This window comes from Simochromis diagramma, unplaced genomic scaffold (assembly GCF_900408965.1).
Source record: "Simochromis diagramma unplaced genomic scaffold, fSimDia1.1 OVJJ01000165.1, whole genome shotgun sequence".
In the NCBI taxonomy this organism is placed as follows: domain Eukaryota; kingdom Metazoa; phylum Chordata; class Actinopteri; order Cichliformes; family Cichlidae; genus Simochromis; species Simochromis diagramma.
This window is the reverse complement of record NW_024387467.1, coordinates 109299-134385: the sequence shown is the minus strand read 5'-3', so window position 1 is coordinate 134385 and position 25087 is coordinate 109299. Positions and strand designations below refer to the sequence as shown.

The following is a 25087-nucleotide window of genomic DNA, read 5'->3' as shown; positions in this document are numbered from 1 at the left end:
TTAGTAGAAAGTATTTTCCTACAGTACCCTGATCACTGATCGGATAGATTTATGTACGATTTACCTAACTTTGTGTTTAAAAAATTACTGGCATTTATAGTTTACTGTGATCCTTTTGCTCCTATATATGGCTCTATATTTAGCTATACTTGATGTATGTTACATATATTCGTTACATATAATACCTGACTATGTTAACTTTATCTATTCCTTATTTGGTCATTGTATTTGTATTTGTGTACTTCTTTTTTGTAAGAAAACCCACCACACTGATCACAAGGGCACACAAGGAATCAATCAAGTGGAAGACTAAGTGCCTCAAAAACCGGAACCTTAGCTTCCTATTTTTCCCACACGCTTGGTGATTTCATTTGGCCTTCAAGTGATCACAGCCCCAAAGGAATCAACTCATGGAAAAGAATACAAAAAGTTGCCTAAAACCGACCTTAAAGGCTCTTTTTCCCAACCACGCTTGGGATTTCGTTGTCCATTCAGTTGTGTTCTGGGCTGACAACCACCGGAAGTGGACCAGAGTTGGCTAAAGAGTGAACTTCGGACCACACCGTGTCATCCCTCTTATGTCCAACTTACATTTACTGTCCTTTCAGCTTGTTTGGTGCCGCAGTAGCTGATCTTTGCTAGTTAGCCCAGTTGTTCTAGTTACGCCGGTTCGCTGTCGCTTTGGTTTTTTTGTGCCTGGGACCAGTGAACCATGTAGGTTTACAAGAGACCGGCTTGGTCTGGTCTTGCATGAGCCAGCTTCTCTCTGCGTCTTGGTCATTTTGTTTCCTTGGGGCAAAGGGCACAACTTCACACCTACCGCTATTATGTGATTGACACCGAGGGGGCGATGTCGCGCTATTGGGCAAGCTACCAAACTGTAGCCTTAAACCTCACAAACCAGTGTTGTGATGTGAGGACTAATGAATGCTGGGGACAAATTGTAAAGGCGTCCTTAGGCGTCTCGAAAAGCACTATATAAATGCCAAATTTCCCATTATTACTTATTAAGAACACGCATTTTTTCTTTAGGCCTGGACTGTGCTCTTCTTCTCTCCAAACCTCTTCCTACCAAAGGATAAACAAACTATCCATTCAGTATTTAAGCTTTTCACTAACCAATTTCGCCAATTCAACTTGTTGCACATTTTCATTTTTTAACAAAACCTTGTGTAAAAACGGATAAAATAACCAAAACGTCTTGAGTCATCCATTTCTTTGTGCAAAACCACGGCTCTTTGGCCCGTTCACCCCCCGGACTTTAGTATTAAACCTTCATAATAAAAACAATAACCTTTCCTTTGAGACAGCTGTTTTCAGGCCTTACAAACATATCCCCAAAATTAAACATAGTGCCACCATTAATTTGTGGACGCCTTCCAACCCTCTCTCACCAACAGTGCAAACACCATTGACTCCTCACCTTTAAGGCTACTGCAGTTACTTTATTCATGTTTTTATGTTTCGTAGGGAAAAGACTTACTGGTCATGCACGGCTCTCACCCGTCCATTCTTCCAGTTGTATAGTTAGTCTTACCGGGCGGACTCCCCTCCTCCCACAATCCGGGCCACCAGAAACAAAACCCTGTATTTTCTACCAGGGTAGAAACTCGCCTGCTTTTTAAATCAAACTATTTTGGCCATTTTACTACGTGGCATCTTGTGCAGCCCCAGTGTGCGCTCCCTCTTTCTTTGCTGGGATGAAACCACCGGGCTCACACACCAGGGTCATTCCCCTGCTTCTCTCAGTAGAAGTGAAAAAAATGTATGTTAGTATGGGACGAGGTGCTAATAGTTCCGTTTAAAATAACACAACTGTAAGCGAATTAGAAATGTCAAGCAAAAAAAGTTTGGTGGCCTGCCCAAGTGTTGTAGACGAGAAAGGATAAAAAAACAACATTGCTCATTTTGCAGAACATTAATCAGCCTTTGTAACATTCAAGACAGTACTTGTGGAATACAACAAACAAAACAAGCGGAGCCACCTCAAAGTCAGGTCGCCCATTATGCTTCCTTCACTATGTTACCACAAAGAAATCAAATATATACTTTTGGGCCCAAAGGAGCCTAAATCTTTAAATTAGGCAGTTCATCAAGTATTTTTTTAAATAAACAAAAGACCTGACTATAACAACTTTTAGTAATTCAGAGTCCAATTATCCACTCAATGTAAATAAAAGTTCACTGACAGCTGTATAAAGGTACTGTTTATACAATAATATAAGTCACATTTCAAATGCTATCTGTGGGAAAGTTTGAATCCTGACCTGAGAGTTTCCACTGCACACTGTGAAACTCTTTAGTCCAGAGGACAGAAGCTTCACTCCTGAATCCTGCAGGTCAGAGTTACTCAGGTCCAGCTCTCTCAGACTGGAGGACTGGGAGCTGAGGACTGAGCACAGAGCTTCACAGCTTCTCTCTGACAGGTTACAGCCACTCAGTCTGAAAAATAAAAGACAGTCTATACAACAAGTACTCATGTAGAGTTTGTTAATACATTTCACAACATTAAATCTTGACTTTCTATTTTTAAAGGAAACATAAACATACTAAGATACAACATCATATGGATGAACTTTAATTAATAATTCTAACAACAAAACGTTTTCTGATCTGACCTCAGAGTATTCAGTTTACAGTTTAAACGTTGTAGTCCAGCAGACAGAAGCTTCACTCCTGAATCCTGCAGCTTTCTGATACTCAGGTCCAGCTCTGTCAGACTAGACGACTGTGAGCTGAGAACTGAGGACAGAGCTTCACAGTTTTCCTCTGAGAGTTCACAGATGTTAAGTCTGAAGATAAAACATGAATAAAGATTGTTGTTAAAGTGTAATCAGGGTGCAATAGCTTATTGTCTTGTGCTGAGCAGGTTAGTAAAGCTTCACTTTAACTTGGAAATGAATAAAAATGCTATGAAACAAGGATAACTGGATAAAGACATAAACAAAAACAAACATCAAACACAAACAAAACAGAACTAAACAGAATACAAATTGATCTGACCTCAGAACATTCAGTTTGGCGTGTGGACCCTCCACTGCAGCAGACAGGAGCTTTACTGCTGAAGCCTTCAGGCTGTTGGTACTCAGGTCCAGCTCTCTCAGACTACAGGACTGGGAGCTGACCAGTGACAGCAGATTTTCACAGCCTTTCTCTGAGACATTACAGCTGCTCAGTCTGAGAGAGAAAGGGAAAAAACAAAAACAAAAAAACCCAAATGTGATCAAATTAAATTTGTTTATATGTTGAACCTTTTTTTTATTTTAAACCTTTGAGACTATGAGTGCTACCAATCCAGTGCACACGATTGGTACCTTGATGGAACCTTGCTCAGGGGTACCACAAGGTAACTATTCGGTGGATTCGACCCCTGACCTTATGATCACGGGGCGACCACTCTGCCTACTGAGCTAATAATTCTGTGTACACTATCATACAATATTAACTAAAACAATGATTTTAGAAAATGTTACTAATTCAATAATCATTATGCTCGTTACCTGTGTACTGTGAGGAACACTGGATTTTAAACACTAGCTGTATAAACCTCTTCCTGTTAAAGGTGCGTATAAAGGAAATGAGCTGAAATCCTGTCTTCCTTCTCTCACCCCAACCAATCGCAGCAGATGGCCCCGCCCCTCCCTGAGCCTGGTTCTGCTGGAGGTTTCTTCCTGTTAAAAGGGAGTTTTTCCTTCACACTGTCACCAAAGTGCTGCTCATAGGGGGTCATATGATTGTTGGGTTTTTCTCTGTATCTATGAGGTGCCTTGAGGAGACTTTTGTTGTGATTTGGAGCTATATGAATAAAATTGAATTGAGTTGAAAATGCAAACTTCATGGAGAATGTTTGCTGTCAGGATATATCAAAGACAAAGCAGAGATCCATCCAGTCTCTTCCACTAAGCCCACAGAGGGACAGACAACCACTCTCACTCACACCTGCATGAAGTTTAGATCACCAGGTAATCTAACTGCATGTCTGTGGACAGTGGGAGGAAACCGTAGAGAGTAATTCTGTGGGAACACTGGTTATGGAAGCCTTACAGTTACACATGGTTACTGACAAGAAACACAACCTTAGAGGCAATTTCAGTAATGAAGACCGAGTTTCTCCCTCCATACGGAATGAAAACATGACAGCACAGCAGAGATTTATATTTAAAAAGGGAGGGTGTGCACTGAAAGTGAGATACAAACTTGAACTTAAATTACGAACATCAGAAAAAGATGTAGGTGAAGTCTGGCAGGTGAAGTTTGTGCTTTAGAATAAAACAACCAAACTCCTGGAGTTGGAGACAAGTGAACAAGCTGAGGATAATAAACCTGTCAGAGGGGCTGAAGCATCAGAGCTCATGTTCTTATAAGCTGGGTCTGGATTGTCCTTTGATAAGAGTTACAGAACAAAGTGTGTTTTAGAAATGCTGGAGTGAAACATTAAAACTACCATATATTTACTGAGTGACTGATGATCATTTAATTCACTATTTTAAAAAAATGTTACAGTGCTCTTTGAACTCAGCATTTCTGATCAATTTCCTATGATTTTAACAATGAAGCGATGACAACATGTTTACTCACAGAGCTTTGTTGGAGGCTTTGACCACTGGCAGCAGCCTCAGAAGAGCCTTCTCTGAAGCAGAGTATTTCTTCAGGTCAAACACATCCAGATCTTCTTCTGATGACAGTAAGATGAAGACCAGAGCTGAGCACTGAGCAGGAGACAGTTCATCTGTGGAGAGACGTCCTGATCTCAGGGACTGTTGGATCCCCTCCACTAGAGAACGATCATTCAGTTCATTCAGACAGTGGAACAGATTGATGCTTTTCTCTGCAGACAGATTCTCACTGAGCTTCTCCTTGATGTACTGGACTGTTTCCTGATTGGTCTGTGAGCTACTTCCTGTTTGTGTTATCAGGGCTCGTAAGAGAGTTTGATTGGTCTGCAGTGAAAGACCCAGGAGGAAGCGGAGGAACAAGTCCAGGTGTCCATTTGGACTCTGTAAGGCCTTGTTCACAGCACTCTGGTAGAAGTGTTTCTCTGCAGATTCTCCTCTTTCAGACTTCTGGGAGGTTGTTTGTTGTTGTTCCAGCAGATCGAGTCCAGAGTTGATGAAGGTCAGATGGACATGAAGAGCAGCCAGAAACTCCTGAACACTCAGATGGATGAAGCAGAACACCTTGTCCTCGTACAGTCCGCTCTCCTCTTTAAAGATCTGTGTGAACACTCCTGAGTACACTGAGGCTGCTCTGATATCGATGCCACACTCTGTCAGGTCTGATTCATAGAAGATCAGGTTTCCTTTCTGCAGCTGATCAAAAGCCAGTTTTCCCAGAGACTCCATCATCTTCCTGCTCTCTGGACTCCAGTGTGGATCTGTCTCAGCTCCTCCATCATACTTGACCTTCTTCACTTTGGCCTGAACCACCAGGAAGTGGATGTACATCTCAGTCAGGGTCTTGGGCAGCTGTCCTCCCTCTCTGGTTTCCAGCACATCCTCCAGAACTGTAGCAGTGATCCAGCAGAAGACTGGGATGTGGCACATGATGTGGAGGCTTCGTGATGTCTTGATGTGGGAGATGATCCTGCTGGCCTGCTCCTCATCTCTGAATCTCTTCCTGAAGTACTCCTCCTTCTGTGGGTCAGTGAACCCTCTGACCTCTGTCACCATGCCAACACAGTCAGGAGGGATCTGATTGGCTGCTGCAGGTCGTGTGGTTATCCAGAGGCGAGCAGAGGGAAGCAGTTTCCCCCTGATGAGGTTTATCAGCAGCACATCCACTGAGGTGGACTTTCTAGGGTCAGTTAGGATTGTAGTTTTGTGGAAGTCCAGAGGAAGTCGACACTCATCCAGACCATCAAAGATGAACACAACCTGGAAGTCTTCAAAGCTGCAGATTCCTGCTTCTTTGGTTTCAGTAAAGAAGTGATGAACAAGTCCCACCAAGCTGAACTTTTCCTCTTTCAGCACATTCAGCTCTCTGAAAGTGAATGGAAATATGAACTGGATGTCCTGGTTGGCTTTGTCTTCAGCCCAGTCCAGGCTGTATTTCTGTGTTAAGACTGTTTTCCCAATGCCAGCCACTCCCTTTGTCAGCACTGTTCTGATTGGTTCATCTCTTCCAGGTGAGGCTTTAAAGATGTCTTCTTGTCTGATGGTTGTTTCTGGTCTGTCTGGTTTCCTGGATGCTGTTTCAATCTGTCTGACCTCATGTTCATCATTGACCTCTGCAGTCCCTCCCTCTGTGATGTAGAGCTCTGTGTAGATCTGATTCAGGAGGGTTGGGTTTCCTGCTTTAGCGATGCCCTCAAACACACACTGGAACTTCTTCTTCAGGGTGGATTTAAGGTTACGATGACAAACTGCAGCTTGAAGTTCTGAATGAGAAGAAAAATAAACACTCAATTCCAAAAAGAACTAATCTTTAAAACATGTTGCTCCATCTTCCATCTCTGGAAAATGTTCATTTATCCAGCAGCTTAAATCTTTAGATAAATCCTCTTACTGCTCTGCAGACGGTCAGCCAGCTCCTCCTGCTTCATTCTCCTCAGGAAGTCCACTGTGATCTTCACAAATGCCTCTCTGCTGCTGCTCCTCTGACTCTCTAAGCATTCTGGGTAATCTGGACTCAGAACCTTCTGGATCTTCTTCAGCTCGTTCTTCACAAAAGTGATGATGTTGTCCTCCAGCAGCTGGAACAGAATATTTATGAATGAGCCAATCAGGCTGAAATCATGGAGCCAAACATCAGATCCATGTTGGACACACTGACGATCCACTGGTCTACAAAGAGCAGCATGGAGATGACTGTGAACAGAACAGATGTAACAGTAGTTGTTGTACATGTACAGACCATAAATATGGAGTCCAGCTGTGTTTGATGCTGCTGGGCAGACTGACCACTGGGAACCTCTGAGCTCTGCTGGTCCACTCTGTGGAGGAACCATGAAGGATTAGATCAACACAGGATAAAGATCCAGGAGTTTCTGCTCAAATAACTTCATCTGAATCAAGTCTGTCAAGTTTTAAACTCTCAGATTGTGAACATATCAGTAATTTTCAGTCTGTTTTCATGGACGTCCTTTCAGTGGTGATGTCAGGGATGATTTTGAAGAAGCTCATCAAACTGAACCATCAGCAGATCACTGCTCCAAAACCAGAACATGATCCGAGGTCTCCCTCCACCACCAGAACACCAGCTTTACTAACGTGGTAGATCAGTGTAGTACAGATCAATAACTGATGAGTCATTTGATCAAAATCACTGAGTGCTTCACGTCTGACCCTCTGATGCTTCTGTAGACATTTTGCATATTTAATGAATGTCTGACAGTTTTACATTCATTCTATGAACACAGTGGAAATGTTGTGTTATAGTCTCCATGTTGTTTCCAGCATCATAAATTCTTAAGTTCAGAAAATTAGATTCTTTCTTCACAGCTGAAAAACAACAACATTTATTCTCTATTGAAATCTGCATCGTCCACTCCAAAGGTCACAATCTGAAGGTAACATCTGGTTTTGTTCCCTGTGGTTAACTCTGAGCATCAGTATGGTGGGATTTATCCACTACATCCACACCACTGTGGTTCAGTGTTGTCCTGATGGAGTAACAGCAGCCAGTATGATCCAGGCTTTAGCTGCTGGGTCTCTGTGTGACCTCTCAGACTGTTTAACAGATCAGACACAAAGAGAATCAGAGCAGCTCTGTTCTTTAAAGACAAACATGAACCCACTCAGGTCACACTTTCCCCACAGATATGAGCATCACTGTCCTCAAACAGCAAATGACCAAGTCGAACATTTGGATCTTTTCTCTTTCATTGTTTTCTTTTTAATGAATCTTTGTAACAATCTGAGGATGTTTCAGGTCATATTTATCCAGGAAACACAAACATGTAAAGGAGTCATCACAGCTCTCTGACCTCGTTGCTCCAGGTTCACCACTGAAGCGTGGATTGTTTCCTTTGGACCGGTCACTCCTCACAGACGGACAGCTGGACCCTGCAGACTGTGACCTCTGACCTCTGCAGACACAAACATGATTGAAGCAGCTGTGATCACACAGACTGCAGATAATGCAGCTGTTTCCTGTCAGTAACATCCTCTTAGATTAGAGTTCAGCTGTTTACAGGAAAACTGGACAAAACTGATTTTTGTTACAAACTCATTTTCATTTCCTCTCAGCTCACAAACACAGTCAGACAATCAACCAGAGTCAACACTGATTATAATGTCAGTGCAGAATTATTTCTGTTACTCAGTGAGTTCAGCTCTCTGACCTCGTTGCTCCCGGTTCACCACTGAAGCTGGAGTCGACCTTTGGACCGGTCACTCCTCACAGACGACAGCTGGACCCTGCAGACTCTGCTCTGTCCTCCTCTTCCTCCATCATCATCTTCAGTCAGTCTGAGAGGTAAACCACAAACACTCAGTGAGTTCACATTAACAGGAGGAACTGAGTTACAGTCGCTGACCTCTGACCTGTCATGTGACCTAGAAATCAGGTCAATATGTCTGTAGGTTCAGTCATCCAGGTCATGTGATCTAAGGCGCTTGGAGAGAAAAGAGACGTCTTTAAGTTTCTTGAAGACGTTTCATCAGAGAAGCTTCTTCAGCTCTAAAACCAAACGGTGGAGAGTCCCAGATATTTAAACCTGAGAGGGAAAGAAAGCATGTCGCTGACCCACCACTGATGTTATTTCAAGGAGGAAACTGAGAGCCTTTGCACCAGGAGCACAAACATCAGCTCCAGCAATGATCCACTGATGTGTTTTTATTCCATGTATGAATGTTGTTATTGACAGAGATGACGTTTGTGTGTCAGTGATGCAGTGACTGTTGTTGTTACCTGTACAGGCTGGTTAGACTCTATGAAACAGATCATACAGATCTCTGCATGTTAGAAGAGACTATTAAAGGTCATGAATGAGACAAAGGCAGGGAGGCGTCCTTTACAGCTAAACAGCAGAGTGAGAGAACAGCCAGCACCTCTACATTTATCACATTATACAGCACATGTATGATACTGACAGGGATGAGAAGAATTTAGTGATTCTGATCCCATCATTGATATTACTTATTGATTCTCAGTAGCTCTGCTCTGACAGTCACCACCATCACTGAGCAGCATATCAAAGACATTTGTGCACATTAACTGCATGTTGTGGCTCAAATGTTTGTGCATGTTGGAGGCATTTCCTCTTTGTTGTGATCAGTGTTGGTCATTACTCAAAACAGTCATTATTACACATATTACACAGAACACTTTAATTAAAAGTAATGGAGTACGTTACTTCATTACTCCTCATAACATTACTTTGATGTTACTGTGTAAAATGAACAAATGAGCATGTAACAACATAAAGCTGAGGTACAGCCCCACACACCAACACAGATCCTGATGAGGTCACGTGATGTTTCTCTGAGTGTTTATGAACACAAATCAAAGATGAAACAGCACAAAGACACTTCAAAGTGATTCTACTGTAGAAGCATGAACAGGTAGAAACCTGCAGCCTGACTGCTCATCACTTTGTTACCTGTTCAAGTTCAGCAGCAGCAGCTCACTTTATCACGGTGCTGGTCTGGGGTCAGTGTTTACTCAGCTTTAACGTCACTCTGGGTTCTTGGTTAGCTTAGTGTTAGCTTAGTGTTAGCATGCTGTGTGGCTAGCTTAGCGTCAGAGCTCTGCAGGTGTCTCCTGTGTAAATATTAATCACAGTGGCAGTAAAGGAGGTAAAGGGCTGTGGCGTCATCACGTACGCTGCGCCCTCTGTGGGCTCTGAGTGAACTCAAAGTACAAACTACAAGTACACAAACACGAACGTAGCTCAGAGTGGCGGACACACTCGGCCTCGTTGGTCCAGCTGTGAGTCCGTTACCGTGAACTATGGAGCGGCAGATTTGTGCTGAACTAAGCTGCACACAGCTGATGTTAGCCAGGAAACATTACACACTGACTTTAATGGAGAGACCGGAAATACAAACACACACAGTTTGTTGTGTGAAGAAATCAAACATGAGCTGAACAAACAGTAAAGTTCCTAAAGACAAACTGTTAAAGGAGGAAACGAAGCAAACTTACAGTTTCTTCACACACCAACAACAAGCTCCACTCCACGAAGTTCAGGAAGTGAAAGTAAACTTTGAGCAGGAAGGAAACACCCAAAGAGACGTTTGAGGACAATCAGGAGCATTGGGACACTGTGCTGTGTTCAGGAGCACCTCGGAAACTCCAAACCTCTGGCAGGCTGTGATTTATTTCTGCTGGTTTTCCTGTTTGAAGCACAAACATCTGTCATCACTTTGTTGTTCTTCTTCCTGCAGCGTTTAAATATTTGAGCACTGAACTGATGTTTCTTCAAAGCTCATTTCAACCTGTTGAAGTCATGAATGAAAGTGCAGACTGAGAGTGGATCACATGATGTCTAAGGTGTGTCATGTGACATGTTCAGTATTGTCACACATGTCTAGATTGTCCCTGATATCATAACTGCTCAAACACTGATGATTATATTTGAAGAATTATTCCTGATGGCAGCAAAGTTTGAATGGAGCTCTCTGTCTGTGCTGATTTGTCGCCCTCTGGAGGTCAAAACACAAACTGCATGATGTCACTGTAACCACCACAGAGACAGGAAGTGTTTTTATGACTGAAACACTGAAATTATGCTAACGGCTGTCGTTAGGCTCACTGACAGCAGTGCTGATGTGTTCATGTCAAACACTGGCTCAGGTCAGACTCCTTCATCCTTCTCCAGCGTGAGGCTGCCCTCAGACCCACAGGAGCTCTGACCTTTGACCTCCTACCCCTAACCATTTTTTCTTGTTGCATCTTTAAATGCAAATCCATCCAAACTGTAGCCGAGCAAAAGAAACTGGAAATTGTTCTATGAATGATGTTGTTGAAGGAGCTTGGAAAGAAAAGCGTCTGGACTTCTTTAAGTTGCTTGAAGACGTTTCACCTTCATCCGAGAAGCTTTTTCAGTTCGAAGGTCAAATGGTGGAGCGTCCCAGATTTTAAGCCCTATGGGAGTGTCACCAAAGAGGGACATGGACACCTTAATGCCCACTCACATCCTGGGACATTTGATGACAGGAAATCATATGATAGGGTGGGGCTAGATCTCACAATGGGTTCACCCAAAACCTTGGCTGATTGTGACCCACACCCATTCTCACACCGTGGCTCGTGTGATTGGGTAGAGGATCAACAGGGGCTCCATGTCCCTGAATTTAAACTGAATTTAAACACAACTGCTGACTTCATGTGTTCTGCTCTGACAGCTGCCATGTGTCACAGCGTGGATAATAAAGCCATCAAACTTCACTCAGCTCCAATAACACCATCAGTGTTTGATCTCCAGAGGATTCATCAGCTTTAACCACGATAAAAGCAGGAAGTTAAGATGAAGATGCACCAGGTTGTGACTGAAGGACAAAGCTGAAACATATAGATGTGAACAGATTCAAGATTCAAAGATTCAAGATTCAAAGCGTTTATTGTCATATGTACAGAAGAAAGAGCATGCACACTGCCAAGTTAGATAAGGGTTAAAAGAACAAGATAAGAATAAATAAAACCATAAAAATGAGGATAAAAAATAATAAAAAAAAAGAAAAGAAAAGAAAAAGATAAATAACTGCAAATAAGTACAAATAAGTAACTGAAGACACGTCTGTGAAGGTTCTCAGTCAACAAGGTCATCGTAGTGAAAGGAGCTTGCAAAGAAGGGGGTCCTTTTGTCCCTTTGTGGGGGGAAACTCCCACTGGGTTTATATCTGGGACTCTTCACCATTTGACCTTAGAACTGAAGAAGCTTCTCGGATGAGAGGTGAAACGTCTTCAAGTAACTTAAAGAAGTCCAGACGCTTTTCTTTGCAAGCTCCTTTCACTACGATGACCTGCATGACTGAGAACCTTCACAGACATATTGCCGTACATTTTGGGAGGAACACCCTTCAACTGGTGCGGGAGTATGAAAGGGAATCAAGGAAACTAGCGGATTATAGGAACCATCTCCGTTTCAACCTAAGATGTAGACAAAGCAGAGTTGTTCCCAAGAGTCTGCGCCTTGGATCCACTGTCAGGGGATACAGAGGAGACTTAATTCTACAGAGAGCACAAAATCACCTTTTAAGTGAAAGGATAAGACAGGTCCATTTCACCATAGATGCTCTCCAGATCAAGATCAGCCAGACCCTGCAGGAACTGGAAATCCTTCTACCCTCTCCAATCTTAGAAGAGGTTTACAAGTTTGTGGACAAGGCTCAGCGGGCCCAACACTCTAAAGGAAAAGAAAGACAACGCAGGAAATTTCACACCTTGCTTTCAAAAACACACACTCCTCATCCTGAACCTACACAACCCAGAGAAGAAAATACACCTGAAGTCAGTCAGGAGAAATGGGTTAAGAACTTTTCAGACAGGATTCTCACTGAACCTGAAAAGAGAGTATTAGCCAAAGGACTCAATTTTGCCATCTCTCCACAACAGTTGCCCATAGTGGACCTCATCACAGCCACAGAATCTGCCATATGGATTAATAAATTATCACAGACAGAAGCAGAGCAAATCAGAATGAAAGTCTCAGCCACCCTCTCCAGTGCCAAAGTCCCTCCATCCAACCTCACAATACAGGAAAAGAAGGCCGTCGCTTCCCTGAGCAAAGACCACAACATCACTGTTTTACCAGCTGATAAGGGAAGATGCACCATGGTCCTAAACACTACAGATTACCATACAAAGATCACTACTCTCCTCAGTGACAACAATACCTACGAAGCCTTAAAGCGAGACCCCACAAGCAGCTACAAAAAGAAAGTTATAGCTTGCCTTCAAGACTTTGAAAAGGACAAAATTATTGACCGCCTTACATATCACCGCCTTACCCAGGGGATGCCATACCCTGCATCTATGGACTTCCTAAAATCCACAAGGAAGCTGTCCCACTCAGACCCATAGTCAGTAGCATAAACTCAGCCACTTATAACATTGCTAAACACCTTGTTACCATCCTTGCTCCTCTTGTGGGTAACACCCCACACCACATCAAGAACTCCACCGACTTCACCGACAAGGTCCAGAAACTTACCCTGGATCCAGATGAAACCATGGTGTCCTTTGATGTAGTCTCTCTCTTCACTTGCATACCCACCACGGAGGCCGTGGAGACTGTCAGAAAACGACTACAAGAAGACAGCTCCTTGGAAGACAGGACCAACTTCACACCCGATCAGATCTGCACACTGTTAGACCTCTGCCTCACCACTACATATTTCAAATACAACGAAGGCTTTCACAGACAAAAACATGGCTGTGCCATGGGCTCCCCCGTGTCACCTATTGTAGCCAACCTTTACATGGAGGAAGTGGAGAGAAAGGCTCTTGGCTCTTTCAAAGGAAGAGTACCCAGCCACTGGTACAGATATGTGGACGACACCTGGGTCAAAATCAAGACACAAGAAGTGGAATCCTTCACTGCTCACATTAACGCTGTGGATAAAAACATCAAGTTCACCAGGGAAGACACAAAGGACGACTGTTTGCCTTTCCTGGACTGCGCTGTGCACATTGAAGAGAACGGCAACCTCAACATCGAAGTTTACCGGAAGCCCACACACACGGACCAGTACCTCCTCTTTGACTCCCATCACCTTTTGGAACACAAACTTGGAGTAATTAGGACCCTACACCACCGGGCAGAACATGTTCCCTCTAAGCCTGAAGGAAAAAAGAAAGAACACACACATGTAAAGGAAGCACTCAAAACGTGCGGCTATCCTAAATGGGCGTTCTTAAAGTCAGCAAAGAGGCACAGAAAAGAAGACCAGACACCAGCGAGGGAGGATAAGAAGGACAGATGCAACAACATTGTCATCCCCTATGTAGCCGGTGTATCAGAGAAACTCAGGAGAGTTTTCTCCAAGCATGACATCCCAGTGTATTTCAGACCCAGCAACATGTTCAGACAAAAACTGGTTCACCCAAAAGACAAAACGCCAAAACACAGACTTAACAATGTGGTGTATGCTGTACAGTGCAGCGAGGAATGCCCAGACCTCTACATTGGAGAGACCAAACAGCCACTTCACAAGCGCATGGCACAACACAGAAGAGCCACCTCCACAGGACAAGACTCAGCAGTCCATCTGCATCTTAAGGATAAAGGACACTCTTTCGAGGATGCCAATGTTCACATTTTGGACAGAGAGGACAGATGGTTTGAAAGAGGAGTGAAAGAAGCCATCTATGTCCACTGTGAGCGACCATCTTTGAACAGAGGCGGGGGTTTACGACACCAACTCTCTGCCATCTATAATCCAGTTTTGAGATCCCTTCCCAGACGCCTTAACGCCCACTCACATCCTGGGCCATCTGACCTCAGGAATTCGCATGATACGGTGGGGCCAGGTTTCACAATGAACTCACCCGAAACTCTGGCTGATTGGGACCCACACCCAGTTTCACACCTTGGCTCAGACGATTAGAGGATCATCAGGGGGTCCTTTTGTCCCTCTGTGGGGGGAAACTCCCACTAGGTTTATATCTGGGACTCTCCACCATTTGACCTTAGAACTGAAGAAGCTTCTCGGATGAGAGGTGAAATGTCTTCAAGTAACTTAAAGAAGTCCAGACGCTTTTCTTTGCAAGCTCCTTTGACTAACTGAAGACACGTAAGGTCTGCAGATGTCGATGTACATGGATGTACAAAGGAGTTTAATGTGCAAAATGAACTTAGTGTGCAAAGTGACCTGATGTGCAAATTGCAGTTTGAGGTCGGTCAGCTGTTCAGGAGTCTGATAGCAGTGGGGAAGATGGAGTTGTTGAGTCTGCATGTTCTAGATTTCACACTTCTGAACCTTCGTCTCGAGGGCAGAGGTGTGTCTCTCTCTGTTATCACTCTCTGCAGGCGTTTGCGCTCCATAGCAGTAGTGCTGCCGTACCATGCAGTGATGCAGCTGGTCAGGGTGCTCTCCACAGTGCAGCTGTAGAACCTGCTGAGGATCTTGGCCAACATACCAAATGTCCTCAGCCTCCTCAGGAAATACAGCAGCTGCTGAGCCTTCTTGACCAGCTTTGTGGTAAATGGTAAATGGCCTGTATTTGTATAGCGCTAGGGACCCCAAAGCGCTTTACACACCCAGTCATCCACCCATTCACACACTGGTGGAGGCAGCTACAGTTGTAGCCACAGCTGCCCTGGGGCAGACTGACAGAAGCGAGGCTGCCATATCGCGCCATCGGCCCCTCTGGCCATCACCAGTAGGCAGTAGGTGACGTGTCTTGCCCAAGGACACAAATGACCCCAAGCAGTTCCTGTGGAATATTCTATGAAACTTTCATTCTTAGCAATTCTGACTTACCCACTTACACTTCTGATGGATCAAGAATTAATTTTTACACAGTAACATACGTGATTTGTAGTCAGGGCTGCACATAAGTGGTCTGCAGGTGCGCATTCGCTGTCAAAATAAAAGTATTCCCGGAAATTCAGAGAATAGGCGCTTCTTTTGTTGTGGAGGAACATCATAGTAATTGCCTACGGAGCTTGCTTATTCGACATCTTTAAGAGTTCTGAACAAATGTCTGTCCTCCTCTAGAACATCTTATGTACGCAAAAGCGCATTCCAACTTCTTATCTGGTTCTGCAAATGTTCACCTGCGGACCATTTATGTGCAGCCCTGTTCATAGTTTACTGTGCATTTCAAACATTGTCCTTTCTGATGTTTTTTTTTTAATATTTAAAGTAGCATGGCTGCTATGAGGCCAGCAAGGATCCCTGTGGACTTACAAATGATCCAGGACGGATGGGATGAAGAGCCCATCAGAGGCACTGACTCAGAATCTGACATCTCAGATATAGAGGCCCCAGACTATTGTCCCCCCCACTTAACAAGGCCAGTCAGATACAGAGGAGTCCTCTGATGAGTCCTCTGAAGAGAAAATGGATATTGAGTCTAACAGAATGAGCCCCTCTTACTGCTCTAGCCACAACATTCTGAATTAGTCAGCCAGGGCTTGCAGTTGGGTTTAGTACTTTCTCCCCAGTAAATGCATGGAAGATGTTCATGTCTGATAATATAATAGAAGAGGTGCTGACATGCACAAACATGGAGGCATGAAAAGTAGTCACACACAGGGGAAAAGAGTGGAAAAATATAATAAAACATAAGCTCCTGGCCTTCATTTGATTGACCATTTTTTTGCAGGAAGTGAGAAGAACTGAGATGTACCAGTCGGTGTGTTTTTTGGGAGTCCTCTGCATAACCCATTGTACAAGGCCACTATGTCAATTCAAAGATTTAAAGATATTTGCCATTTCTTGCACTTTGATGACAGGAGGACCAGAGCCTACCGACTGAAAACAAACCATATGGCAGCTTTCAGCTATGTATGGGGCCTGTTCCTGGTCAACTGCAGGCAGAAATTCATCCTCAGTTATTGTGTTACAGTGGATGAACAACTTGTGCCTTTCAGAGGGAAGGCCCAGCTTCTGCAGTATACAGGGAGTGTAGAATTATTAGGCAAATGAGTATTTTGTCCACATCATCCTCTTCATGCATGTTGCCTTACTCCAAGCTGTATAGGCTCGAAAGCCTACTACCAAGTAAGCATATTAGGTGATGTGCATCTCTGTAATGAGAAGGGGTGTGGTCTAATGACATCAACACCCTATATCAGGTGTGCATAATTATTAGGCAACGTCCTTTCCTTTGGCAAAATGGGTCAAAAGAAGGACTTGACAGGCTCAGAAAAGTCAAAAATAGTGAGATATCTTGCAGAGGGATGCAGCAGTCTCAACATTGCAAAGCTTCTGAAGCGTGATCATCGAACAATCAAGCGTTTCATTCAAAATAGTCAACAGGGTCGCAAGAAGCGTGTGGAAAAACCAAGGCGCAAAATAACTGTCCATGAACTGAGAAAAGTCAAGCGTGCAGCTGCCAAGATGCCACTTGCCACCAGTTTGGCCATATTTCAGAGCTGCAACATCACTGGAGTGCCCAAAAGCACAAGGTGTGCAATACTCAGAGACATGGCCAAGGTAAGAAAGGCTGAAAGACGACCACCACTGAACACAAGCTGAAACGTCAAGACTGGGCCAAGAAATATCTCAAGACTGGTTTTTCTAAGGTTTTATGGACTGATGAAATGAGAGTGAGTCTTGATGGGCCAGATGGATGGGCCCGTGGTTGGATTGGTAAAGGGCAGAGAGCTCCAGTCCGACTCAGACGCCAGCAAGGTGGAGGTGGAGTACTGGTTTGGGCTGGTATCATCAAAGATGAGCTTGTGGGGCCTTTTCGGGTTGAGGATGGAGTCAAGCTCAACTCCCAGTCCTACTGCCAGTTTCTGGAAGACACCTTCTTCAAGCAGTGGTACAGGAAGAAATCTGCATCCTTCAAGAAAAACATGATTTTCATGCAGGACAATGCTCCATCACACGCGTCCAAGTACTCCACAGCGTGGCTGGCAAGAAAGGGTATGAAAGAAGAAAAACTAATGACATGGCCACCTTGTTCACCTGATCTGAACCCCATTGAGAACCTGTGGTCCATCATCAAATGTGAGATTTACAAGGAGGGAAAACAGTACACCTCTCTGAACAGTGTCTGGGAGGCTGTGGTTGCTGCGGCATGCAATGTTGATGGTGAACAGATCAAAACACTGACAGAATCCATGGATGGCAGGCTTTTGAGTGTCCTTGCAAAGGAAGGTGGCTATATTGGTCGCTGATTTGTTTTTGTTTTGTTTTTGAATGTCAGAAATGTATATTTGTGAATGTGGAGATGTTATATTCGTTTCACTGGTAAAAATAAATAATTGAAATGGGTATATATTTGTTTTTTGTTAAGTTGCCTAATAATTATGCACAGTAATAGTCACCTGCACACACAGATATCCCCCTAAAATAGCTAAAACTAAAAGCAACTTCCAAAAACATTCAGCTTTGATATTAATGAGTTTTTTGGGTTCATTGAGAACATGGTTGTTGTTCAATAATAAAATTATTCCTCAAAAATACAACTTGCCTAATAATTCTGCACTCCCTGTATGCCGAGCAAGCATACAAAAGTGATACAAGTGATACAAAAACTGCAATTTCTTAAAATTAATGACAAAATAAATAAAAATGCAAAGGGCCTCATGTCACAAACATGTTTTATGAGGAATACCTCAAATGTGATAATGTTACAACTCTTCGTTTTAAAGATTTTGAAGAATAACAACCGAGTTTATAGAAAAAAGTATTGTTTCTATTTGGGGTCATTTTTGACCCCTCTCATGGAAGAGTGTAGGTACTGGTAAGTTGTGCATCCAAGGGTTAAAGAGACACTATACCACTGTGACTTTTACATGTCACAGCAAAAAAGCCACCAACAGCAGGTTGAAGTGTAAACGCTGTGGGAAAACAGGAGGAGTGATACACCTCCTGTTTCCCCACAAAACAGCACAACCAAGGACTCAGAAGCACAATATAAAATACAAGTTAAAATACTGGGTCACAAAGAACCGTGACAGACTTACCTTTAACTGCCCAAGACAAAGTTATGTGACATTAGTGATGTTTGTACTAACTTGGTTTTAAAGCTTTTACTTTAACTTATACGCTGTTCAATAGTTGTAGTTGATGATTTTATGGATAATTAAAGTCATATATAAGGAGGATTTTTGCTTCGGTTTTCTCATATTTTTTTCTCAGTCTCATCTTTTGTCATTTCAACTCCATGTGTGGCAAATTCCAACCTCAGTCAAGCTTTCCTATAACTATAAAAGACTATAAAAGACTATAAAAGACTATCAGACCTCAGGCCCTCCAAGGTATGGAGGCCTATCTCCACCCACCACCACTTCCCCTGCCGGTGGCGGACTCCCTCAGGTGTCGGTGTGTTGGTGGTTCTTTGTGTCTGGGGGTGGGCGTCCGGGTACACACCGGCTTCTGCTCCTTGGCGGCCGCTTGTCGGGGCCTGGGGCCTGGGGCTCGCTCGGGCCCCTTTGGAGATGGGGTGCCCCCGGCCTCTCGGCCTGGGGCTCGGTCACTCAGGCACAGCTGGGGGCCGGCGGAGCTCACGGGCGCGTCACTGCAACTCCCCCTGGCTTCTGCTCCGCGGCTGCTGGGCGAGCCCTCATCTGGGACTCTCCTCAGCTCTTACTGGAACAGTGGCGCGGCTGCCCCTCTGTTGGTCTTCCATGGTCTCTTGTGTTCTGGGGGCCTCTGGATGTCTGGAGTTTTGATCTCCTCCATACCCGCTTCACACCCTGGAGGACAGGGCTGTGGCTCCCCACACTCCCTAGCAGATCATTACATGGAGAAACCTTTGGAATGCAAGCATGCTGATCCACACAGGTATGCACACAGGTGTACACATGGGTATTCACAGACGCGGACTAAAGCTTTCTTGGCTGCTGCCTCAAAGCACACTGTGCGCTGTCTATCTTGCGTGCTGCACAATATCGTTTATTATTTAGTAACTATTGATATCTATGACTAGCTAGTTTATTGTGATGGTGCTTTGTTTTCTCTATTATTATGTTGCTCTTTGTTGTTTGCTGTCTCCTCTGTTTGTTTGTTTTTTTTTTTTTTTTTTTTCTCCATACAGGTGACCCAGGAGTTATTATTATTATTTTTTTTTCTCTCTCTCTTCCCCCCCCTTCTCACCGTCTCTTCTCCCCTTTGGTTTTCTTTCTTTCTCTCCCCCTCTTTCTCTCATTCATTCCCCCTGTCCTATTTATTAAAAAAAAAAAAAAAAAAAAAAAAGACAAAGGATGAACTGAAGCTCTGCCATCACGTAATGTCGCATACTGCTGTTTCTGATGTCATTTAAAAAAAAAAAAAAAAAAAAAAAAAAAAAAAAAACTATAAAAGACTATAAAAGACACATCTCCTGGATGGACTGGTACGCATCTTCAGTGATGTATCCTGGGGTCATCAGGTGTTTCGGGTCTCACAACATCATACACCCTCGCCCAGGCGACCCAGCCGGGGGTGATCAGGCCCCGACTTCCGTACCAGTAGCTACCCACGGATCAGCCCTCTTGATCCACAGCCACCTTGTTGCTTTCTCTGCCGCTTCACTCACAGCCTGGATGGCCCTCTTCTTGGCTGCCCCAGCCACGCCCAGCCGGCCTAGGACTTTGCATAGTGATCGTCCTGCAAAGCCCCTACAACCCACTTCTATGGGCTCATAGAAAGTCTTCCAGCCCCTTCCCCTGCACTCCTGCACTAGTTCCTGGTACTTTCCTCGTTTCCTTTCATTGGCCTCCTCGTTTCGCTCTTCCCAGGGCACTGTGAGTTCCAGCATGATCAGCTGTTTTGAGGCCTCAGAAATAATTATCTATTTTGGCAATGTTCTGAGGGAACTTTAGCTGTTTACCCAGGTCAGCCTGTAGCTGCCAATCAGAGGCTATGTTGAAGAGGACGGTTGTTAAATTCGGGCGCACCTGGGGTTTCTCTCCTGCCCTAATGAAAGAGATTGCCTTCCTTGGAGCATGATGATGCTTGCTGGTGCTGATTGCTGAGGCAATCTTTTCAGCAACTACTCTGAGCACCTGGTCGTGCCGCCAACGATACCGACCATCGGCCAGGGCCCTTGGGCAGCTGCTAAGGAGGTGTTCTAGGGTCCCTCTTCCAGAGCACAGGGGACAGACAGGTGTCTTGCTCTTCCCCCACAGATGGAGGTTTGCTGGGCTTGGCAGAGTATCGTATACTGCCTGCACTAGGAATCGGATCCGGTGGAAGTCTACCTGCATGATGTTTGCCCAGGTGACCTTGCGCTGCAAGGTGCTCTCCCACCTTGTCCATGCTCCCTGCCGCTTAAGGCCTACAGCTCTACTTACTCGCTCCTCCTCCACACCTGCTCGGACCTCTTCCTGGAGTAGCTGGTGTCTCTCCTTTCCCTGTGCCCTGCTGACCTGGGCCTTTGGGAAGCACCCCAAGCCTGCTCCCCCTGTTGCTAAGACCCCCACCAGTGTTTTCTGCCTTAGGCGTGACTCTGCCACCTCAACTGCCTTCTCAGCCTTCCACTTTCTTCCTGTCCTTACCTCAATACCTGCCGATGCCACCTTGCAGTCTTTAGAATCTCTGTACTGTAGGGCTTCTCATCTGCGAGCCACCTTGAACTCTTCTGTGAGGCCACTGAAGGGTAACTGCAAGCTGTTGCTTGCGCCATACAATGCAGTGCTGGTGAGACTGCGGGGAAGTCCCAGCCACTTACGAAGAAAGCCACTGATCTTCCTTTCAAGGGATTGCACAGTAGTTATTGGAACTGTATAGACAAGCAAAGGCCACAGGATTCAGGGCAGGATGGAATGCTGGTAGATCCAGGCTTTAAATCTTTAAATCTTATCCACCTTAATGAGCCACGCTCCCAGCTCCTCATTTGCCTTCTGAATGGCAGTATAGTCTTTCAGGCTGGAGTCAAAGAGTTTCCCCAAGCTCTTGACTGGTTGTTCCGTTATGGATGGAATATCACCTTGCCCTTTTTCAGTACCATCGATCTTGACTTGGAAGGTTTAAAACTCATCCTTGCCCATGAGATGAGTCTCTCAAGACCTTGCAAGATCCACCTACACCCTGGGACTGATGATGTTGTAATGGTGAGGTCATCCATATAGGCTCCACCTCCGCAGCCTTTACCACCATGTTCATTGCAAGGGCAAAGACCGTAACTGAGATGGTACAGCCTGTTATTATACTGCCCCAGAAGTGACCCTAAGCCTGAAATTGGCGTAATAGTCCAGGATCACGTCCTTGATCTTGCTGGGGACATGGTGGAGGTGTAAAGCATGCTCAACCAGTTTGTGTGGGATCGACCCATACGCATTAGTCAGGTCCAGCCACAATACAGCTAGGTCACCTCTGTTCTCATGGGCTTCTCTTATAAGGTGTGTAACTACACCAGTGTGCTCTAGGAAACCAGGAACTCCTGGGATCCCCCCCTTCTGAACTGATGGATCAATGTAATTATTTCTAAGGAGAAACTCGGTCAATCTCCGGGAGACAATGCTAAAAAACACATTCCCCTCCATGCTCAATAGCGAAATGCTCCGAAACTGGTTTATGTTTTTTGAGTCCTCCTCTTTAGGAATCCAGACTCCCTCTGCGTACCTCCACTGATCAGCAACTCTCCCTCTCTGCCATATCACCTTTAAGATCTTCCACAGGTGGCGAAGCAGCTCTGGGCAGCGCTTATAAACAAGGTAGGGTACGCCACTGGGACCTGGGGAGGATGCTGATCGGGCTGCCTTGATGACCTCACACACCTCCTTCAAACTTGGCTCCGTCAACTTGAACTCTACTGATGGTGGGGCAGGGTTGATGAGAGCTTCGTTTGGTCCCAAGTCTTGTTCCCTCAGTGGGTCACTCAAGGTCTCATGAAGGAAGTTATTCACCTCCTCTGCTGAGCACTCCAACTGGCCGCTTTGCTTAACCCCAAGCAATTGCTTGGAAAAGCGAAAGGGATCAGCAATAAAAGCTGCACGTTTCCTGGCTCTCTCCCTTCCCCGCCTCCTGTGCCATTCTGCTCTACGGAGGGTAATCAGCTTCTTCCGCAAGATGTTATGCAGTTCCTCTAAAGCAGGGGTGCCCAATCCCAGTCCTCGAGAGCTACTATCCTGCAGCTTTTAGATGCATCCCTACTCCAACACAGCTGAATCAAATGGTTTGATTACCTCTTCAGCATGCCATCATGTTTGGCAAAGGCTTGATAACAAGCCATTCATTTGATTCCGGTGTGTGGGAACAAGGATGCATCTAAAAGCTGCAGGACGGTAGCTCTCGAGGACCGGGATTGGGCACCCCTGCTCTAAAGCTTGCTTCGCCTCCGCATCAGCATTCTTGAACTGCTTCTTAAGGCTCCTAAGCTCCTGGCGCTGTCGATGAATCTTCATGGCCCTGCGGTTCATGGTGTAAGGGGTCTTTTTGTTACACTTCTCGGTCAGGCCGAACCTTTCTGAGGTGTAGCTGACTATGATGGTGGTCATTGTTTTAAGCCTACTGTCAACATCTCTTTTGGCCACAGCTTGTATGATGTTGGAGACATCCTCATCAAACTTCTGCCACTCGCTCCGGCTGCTGGCTGGGGGCCACTTAATCCGCTGTTGTGGAACTACACTGCTTGGATTGGAAGAGTCCGGTGCGTGGAGGGACTGGGCTCTGTGGGGTGCCTCCGGGCCGGGCTCCTCCTGCGTCTCACCAGGTTCAGGGCCTGTGCGTTGCACCTCACTCTCCCGCTCCAAACATTTCATTCTGGCCTGATGGACCTTTAGGCCACGCTGGTTCTTACACATCTTGCCGCAGATACATGTCTTACTCATAGTCCTTTCCATTGCATTGGTCGTTAACCTTGAGTCTGTCCGATTGGAGACCTCATCCTCCCCCCGTCTCGGGATCTCCTGGGGGTATCTTTCAAAGTCCACTGGCACAAAGTGCTTGTGCACAGATGTTTTCAGTCCTCCTGTAAGGAAGAGGACTCCCTTACTGCATTTATTTATATTGTATTGTCTGTATAGCACTTTAGAGCACACCTTTCACTTTATTAAAAGCACCTTATCAAGCACTTTATTTAGCATTGCACTTTAAGCATGGATTTGCACACAAGAAGTTTAAATATTTATTGACTATTTATTGGGAATTTTAAAATCAGTTGGTAGCCTTGTTTCAGATCCTGCACAGCTGCTCCTCATCAAGGAATGTGGTGGTTGTCTGTCAGGAGAGAAGAATGGTGATTGAGATTGTGGTTAAGGTTTACCAATAAGGAAAACTAATGCAAATGTGTGTGTGAAATCTAGGGATAAAAGTGGTGCAAATAAGTGTTTGTAAGTTAATGATTACTCACCTTTCTTGCCTGTGTCCTCTTCAAGGTGTTTGGGCAAATGTTTCCCCGGTGGTCCAGACACCATTTAAAGGTTCCGGGAGAGACCATTGGTAAAGAGAGTGTGGTGAATCTTTCTGTTCTTGGGTTTCTGGGTTTTTATAATATTGGGTTTGGTGTAACATTAAAGTGTGAAATATTTATTAATATGTAAATGTGAAAATGTATTTATGTATTTATTTATTCTTATTGATATATTGTATACTGTGGTGGAAGGTTGGGATTTAAGAATTTACCTGAGAGTGGAATAATGGTTTAGTCTGTGACAGCTGAACATATTTAAGGCTGCCAGTTGTCATTAGAGGATGGATTTTTGTGCTGTGAAGAAGCTCGACAAATTAATTGTGGTAAGGAGAGCCATATAGCAAATAAATACTTTGTTCCACTACACTTGCCTTGGTCTGTCTCACTGTGTTTCCAGCCGCTAGGGGCTGCCCTGTTACACCTCCACTAAGAGATTTTGCAGTCGAGCTTCCCAGTGTGTGATTACGGGGACATCTCTCCATCTATGCTTTGAATGTATTTTCCAACAGACCATTTAAATAATACATTTCTGTGTCATGTTCCTGTTCCACACAGGTGCATACTTTGGAAATCTCTGTGGCCATGTAGTGGTGATGTTGCTACCCATTGTGGTTATGGGGTTTGAATAGAGCGGGTATTGGACGAATGTCACCAATGTCACCAATTTTCTAAAGAAATATATTTCAGAAGGTTCTGTTGACATGAAAATCTCACCAGATGTGGCAACAACCCATCAAATCCACACATGCAAAGTAATCAAACCACACGTTTCCATAAATTATGTGTAATAAAGAGAAATAAGACAGGGAAAAAGTCTTGAACACACTTGCTGCAGTTTGTTTAATCCTTTGTACAAAAGCCTTTGTGTATGATGACAGCATAAAGATGCCTCCTGGTGGACAAATTAGTCGAACGCATCTATTCTGTGCGCTGTGGGCGTGGCTCTACACAAAGTGACAGATAGTCTCCGAGGTAACCACCATGAGATGCTCAAATGCTCTTAACTTGCACATTACATGTGCTCAGATGTTTCTCCACATCAACTGGTCCCCTTTTATAAACTGTGAGGATTCAGGTCAGGTCAATGGCCGTTCTATCAGCTTTAGTTTCTCTCTGAAACCAGCTGGTTGTGTTTGGGATCATTGTTTGCTGTAATGTCAACCCTTGTTTCATCTTCATCAACACAGAT

At 44.6% G+C, this 25087-nt stretch overlaps 1 long non-coding RNA gene and 1 pseudogene across 2 annotated transcripts; both read right to left on the bottom strand.

Annotated features, from left to right (window-relative positions):
- Positions 1 to 6662: 6662 nt before the first annotated feature.
- Positions 6663 to 10107, bottom strand: LOC120723426. 2 transcript variants are annotated; one of them, XR_005693743.1, is made up of 4 exons: positions 10087 to 10107; positions 8282 to 8554; positions 6853 to 8026; positions 6663 to 6691 (listed from the first exon to the last, which is right to left on the bottom strand). It is a non-coding gene; the product is annotated as an uncharacterized LOC120723426 (long non-coding RNA). The 2 variants fall into 2 exon arrangements; XR_005693742.1 differs by lacking the exon at positions 10087 to 10107 and having other exon boundaries at positions 8282 to 9534.
- A 9746-nt stretch (positions 10108 to 19853) lies between these two features.
- LOC120723354 lies at positions 19854 to 24346 on the bottom strand (annotated as a pseudogene).
- Positions 24347 to 25087: the final 741 nt, after the last annotated feature.